This window comes from Diceros bicornis, chromosome 7 (genome assembly GCF_020826845.1).
Source record: "Diceros bicornis minor isolate mBicDic1 chromosome 7, mDicBic1.mat.cur, whole genome shotgun sequence".
Lineage (NCBI taxonomy): Eukaryota > Metazoa > Chordata > Mammalia > Perissodactyla > Rhinocerotidae > Diceros > Diceros bicornis.
The window spans coordinates 43,492,217-43,498,047 of NC_080746.1; the positions used below are offsets into that span (position 1 = coordinate 43,492,217).

Genomic DNA, 5,831 nt, shown 5'->3' on the forward strand with positions numbered 1-5,831 from the left:
TCCTGTGTCTCTTGAGTGAGTTGCTGGTCATTTGTTTTGCTCATTTGTGGTTAAGACAAGCTGTGGTGAGATTGATGGGAAAGTATGCTGGGATGGGGATTGAAGATTGTTAATAGTGCAAATGAAGCATGTTAATGCTCAACATTAATGTCAACTCAGAAGTTAGGCTAGTTGTCCTGAAGAGTAGTAAATTATAGAAAGGACATATCCCATGTAGGGTGTGATTTTCTCATTTGTCACATTACAGACTAACTCTCCTTCTTTTTCTCCTCAGAACCATAGAATCACACACACTGCAGGACTTCCAAAAATAACTCACCTGCTGCGTATTGAGAGTGAAGAAATTTGAGATCCTGCGGAGGTGTCTGAACTGCTGGGACCATATAAGTGGCCCAAAGACCCAGAAATGGCATTGCCTGAAAGCCGAGACCACTGGTGCAAAGAAGACATTGTGAAATTACTGGAACGCATGGAGAACAACCTTTTATCCAATGATAGACACACATTCAGAACCACCCAGTCACAGATGGATTGGGAAAAGTAGCTTTTAAAGATTTTTCTGGGGAAATGTGCAAACTCAAATGGTTAGAGATTTCTTATAACTTGAGAAAATGTCGCACTTTGAAAGAATTAGTCCTGGAAGCTAAAGAAGATGCTAAAAATCTCTCCAAAAGCAAAAGACGCAAGAAACATCCTGACTTCCCCAAGAAGCCCCTGACTGCTTACCTGCGCTTCTTCAGGGAGAAGCGGGCCCAGTACTCCCAAATGCACCCCAAGCTGAGCAACCAGGAGCTGACCAAGCTCCTGTCTGAGGAGTACAGGGAGCTCCCAGAGCAGATGAAGCTGAAATATAGTCAAGACTTCCAAAAGGAGAAACAGGAGTTTGAAGAGAAACTGGCTCGATTCAGGGAAGACCACCCTGATCTAGTCCAGAACTCCAAGAAATCTGATGTGCCCAAGAGGGGCCCAAGCAAAGCCCAAAAGAAGTTTCAGGGAAATGTGAAAGAAGTGAAGTCTTCCCCAGAAAACTGTTTTTCCAAGCAGATGAAATTCCATGGAGAGCCCCAGAAGCCCCCCATGCACGGATACCAGAAGTTCTACCAGGACTTGTGGCTGAGTAGGGCGCTGCAGGCCATGCCCCTGAGGGAGCGCATGGTGGAGATTGGCAGACGCTGGCAGCGCATCCCGCAGAGCAAGAAGGAGCATTACAAGAAGCAGGCTGAGGAGCTGCAGAAACAGTACAAGGTGGACCTGGATCACTGGCTCCAGAGTCTGTCTCCTAAAGAATACGCTGAATACAGAGAAGCGACCTATGCCAAGCGTAGGAACATGAGCATGAGGGGAGGCCCGTACCCCAAGATCAGACGGATGGATCCGCAGTCCCCATCAGCAAGGAGTCCTCAAGAAGGCCTTGGAGAGGAGCAGGGGCTGCGGGCTCCAGAGACAGAATCACCAGAGTCTGTTGGGGGAATTTTTCATGCCTCACCGAGATCAGAAGAAAGTAAGGAAGATGGGGGAGAGGAGGAAGGCAGGAACTCCTCAGACTCCAGCAGTGAGGATGAAGATGAAGATTGGGAGGCTGAGGGCAGTGACTCGAGCTCCTCTTCCTCAGGGGACCACTCTGACTCAGACTCCAACTGAGTTTGTTCACACCCTACCGGGCAGTACAGCGAGCTGTGCAGCAGAAGGGCAGGGCGTCTACATCAAATTGAAGGGCTCTTCTCCCTCTCCTTTTTCATTTCCTTCCCTCTTTCTTTGTCTCCCCAATACAAAATAGAATTGGTTGGAAAAAAAGGGATCTTGTGCAGAACTTTCTGGCTCCCCTCTTAACCCGAAATCCACTCCCAGAGAAACTCCATGCAATTAAGGCTCTTGGAATCAATAACGAGGTGATTGGGCTGTGAGGGGCACACTGGACTAGACTGAGTTTCCTGATGTGAGAAATTTTGCTCTCCTCATCTTCTGCCTGCCAGAGGTGGTAGGGGACACCCCGGAGCCTGTGACCTCTGCCTTCTCTGTTGAACTGTTCTTCAGGACTCATGCACTGGAGCTGGGGAGGGGAAGTTTTGATTGCTTGCAGGTAGAATAGTTGCCTTTAGAAATATTTTCAAATTCCTGATATCTCTCCCTAGTCTCAGAAGTGAGGAGTTGGCCGTTCCCTGTCTTAGCAGTGGGCAGGGTGATGTGGGCAGCAGCATTTCTATGTGTACATTTATCTCTTAGTTGTCAATGAGATTTTTCTAGCTGATTTCAAAAATTAGAAATTACATTTTAAAAACTCACCTTTTTCATTTGAATTAGCTGCTTGTTAGAATCAGTCCCCTTTGACTCTAGGTACTAATTTTTCCTGTCATGTCTGAATTTATTTGGTTTTTTGTCCCTCTCACTTCCCAATGCTCCAGGTGCAAGTGAATCACATTTTTAACATGCCTCTAATTTGTATGTATTACATTACATGTGTGTGTATAAATAGAACCATATTTTCCACTGATCACTGATTTGTCTGTGAAGTCATGTACTGGGATCACATGCTTGAATTATTTTGGTTTACTGATATTCTTGAAAGTCCGTTTAAAGCTAGTACCACCTCATTATACTTTTCTTTTCTAAACATTCCTATTTTCGTTTTTGTTTTCATAGACATTAGCATCACCTACAACTGTAGTTGTAGCCTGTATGCATGAAAACAGTTGAGTTTTGAGAGTTTAGCATATTTGTTGATCTCTGAGTGAAATACTTCATTACTTACAAATATTTTTAGAAGCATACAATTACTGTATCAGAAAATAAAGGCAGTACTTATGATTTTTATACCTCTGCTTTTGAATCGTGCTTTTAAATCGTGTATGGTCAAATTTATTTAGCATCTGCTGTTTTTAAGCCTTGTCTTAGTGGCATGGCATACAGAGATGAAAGTTCCAATTCCTGACTTTGCAACACTCACAGTCAGGCAGAGAAGAAGGACCAGTAAGTCTAGTCAGTAAGAGTCAGAAAAGCACAAAAACTAGATAAATAGAGGCTAAAATTCTGAATTTTCTGTTACAAAAGATGGCATTGGTTAAAATAAAAATCTCTTTACTCATCCATTTCCTCATCTATACATTTGTGAACTGGGAACAAAATTACAATTTTATAGGATGTGTTGAAGATTAGATTTAGTGCTTATAAAATGCCTGTCTTACAGGTGGTTCAAAAAATAAATGGTAAGTTGACTTCTTTCTTCCTTCCAAATCTAATAATGTCAATTGATGAAAGAACTGACCAAGACAGTGGGCAGCATTGCCTACTGATCTCCACACAGCTTTTTCCTCTTTTACCCTAGAAATGGAATTGAAGCCAGGGACCTAGCAACTCAGCCCTAGAGGCATTTCTGGCTTTTTGGCTGCGAGACTCAGATGCTCCATTTAATTAGACCTGGTTTTTCTGAACCTTCCCAGCCTGAACGTTTGATGTCTTCACATTGAGAAGGACCAGCTCTGGGCCAACACCACAAGAAATACAGATGTCACCTTTTCCACCTCGGAGGATTCCCGCTCTCCCCTCTCTTTGCCCCCAGCTGCTCTTTCAGTCAAGCACAGGGATTCCTGTTCTTTCCTGGGCAGCAGTCCCACCAACTTACTCTGCCCTCTCAGACCAGGAGCCAAGCCGACCTGGGTGCCCTCAGACTGCAGACACTGGGGGAGAGGGGTGCAGATACTGAGTGTGGAAAAGGGCAGGAGAGAGGCTCTAGGACCACCCTGCCGCTTCCTCCCGCCTGCTCCCCACCAGCGACCTCTGGGCTGCGCTGGCACCCCCTCCTGTGTTCCCTGCAGATGCACAGAGTGAAGGAGCCCATTGGGTCCTCAGGGAGGAGCAGGAGCAGGCTCCGGAGAAAGGCACCCTAAGCTGTGAAAGTTTGAGCGCTGGCAGAGCCAGAGGTGGGGCCAGGGAGCCCCAGGACCACGCAGCAAAGATTCTCAGGGTCCCCGCCGAGGGTCCCCGCAGGCTTCCCCCTCCTGAGTCCAGGGCTGGGCCTCTAGAGCCACGGCACACGCCCCGGCTGATCCGGCCTCTGTGGGGACACTCGGACCACCTTCCTTCCGTGTCCACTCTCTGAAGGAGCCGCCGGGATTCCTTGACACTGCCAGTCCCTTCTGCACACCAGGACATTTTGTGAGCTCCTGGAGAACCACTCTTTTTAGGCCCTATAGTCACTCCTGGTCCCTGGGCAGTGGCGACTCCTGGGGACATTCTGGGGCGAATGGAGCCTAAGGCTTTTCCTCAGACCCTCTTGAGATTCAGTCCGTGGGTGATGGGAGCTCTCTCTTGTACCACAAGCTCTCTGAGACCCTGTGTCTGAGGCATTGCGTCTGGAAGACCTTGGGTCTCTGTCCCCTAGCCCTGCACACGTGGCGCTCTTCACTGCCTAGGCAGCCTCAGTGAAATGAGGATTTCTTGAGTGTGGTCCAAGGAGACCAGAAGATCCCAGTCCCCATCCAGCACTTGAACTGCGTTTGTTGGAGCCAGGCTTGTTCCCGTAGCTGCTTGCTGGATCCAGGGGCAGTGCCGAACCTCTCTCTTGAGCTTGGCGCCCATCTGCCCTGGGCCTGCATGGCATGCACCCCTGAGCCAGATTTCAGGTGCCTGCTGGATCCAGGGACCTGCTTTACCTTTATATACTCAAGGTTTTTCCGTAGATCAACTTACAAATTTAGTTAAATATTTTCCCAAAGAAAATATCATAAAGCTAAATGAATCCAATGTGATTTACATTTTTAAAAGGTAAGAAATATAATAAAATAGTGAAATCCACACGTATAATTAAAAAATAAAATTAAAAAGAGATGATAAAATACAAATACGTTTAATACATTTTTAGCATTGCATATTGGACTATAAATTCCTGACAAAATCATTGGAAGTGTTTTGACTCCCGTCACATGATCTTTCAAAGAAACAATACTTATTTTCTTTATTTCCTTTCTTCTTAAAAAAAAAAATAACTTTGGATGCAGAAATAATCTCTTGTTAAGCAACCAAGGTCAATTTTCTTACTGGTGAATTCTAATACATTTTTGGGGGCCAAGTCTTTGTGTCAAAGAAAATCTCAAGTATTATCAGTCTCATTAGATTTCCAGAAAATAGTTAACTTTATTTTACAAGACCCAAATAATAATAATAGAATGACACAAGATCAACATAATTTTTAAACTGAAAGATAATTTACGTACTTTCTGCAAGCATTACTGACACCCATTGAAACTCTCTCCAGCCACAGACAGTGCCAGCCCCCAACAGCTTTTCAGTACCTCCAGGTGCTCTGTCAGTCCTCGGGTTAGGGCTGCAGGCCCCTCAGATACAGAGTAGCCGATGACAACGCTGAAAAGTAGGGGTCACAAACCAGCTCACAAGAGTTTGCTGTGGATCCTTTGTAGCCAAAAGCTAAAGCCCCTCCATATTGCTTACTCCTTGGCTCCTGCTTCCCCAGCAACCAGGAAAGGAATTTGGATTGTCAGCCAGTGGAGTTGTGTGTGTGTTTATGTGTGTGTGTGTGTGTGCAGGCATGCATACATGTGTACGCACATGCGTGTGCTCTGGTTCCTTTTCTAACTGTGCTTCCAGTCTTCCCCACCCCATCCTGGTTCCTATACTCTCCCTGATTGCTGGATGCAACATGATGTGCTCCTGCTGAACCCCAGATCCTATAATCCTATTCTCCGGGCCCCTATTTATTAAACCTGTTTGTTAAGGACCTTGTTCTCAATTTTTTCCCAGAGCAGTAAACAAGCAGATCCCCGCAGGTCGTGCAGTCCTGGTTCCTGGTGCTGGGGGCTGCAGGGAACTTGTGACCA

General features: G+C 46.0%; 1 pseudogene; it reads left to right on the forward strand.

Moving 5' to 3' along the window:
• The first annotated feature begins 356 nt into the window (after positions 1-356).
• LOC131408551 (upstream-binding factor 1-like protein 1) lies at positions 357-1,759 on the forward strand (annotated as a pseudogene).
• The last annotated feature ends 4,072 nt before the right edge of the window (positions 1,760-5,831 follow it).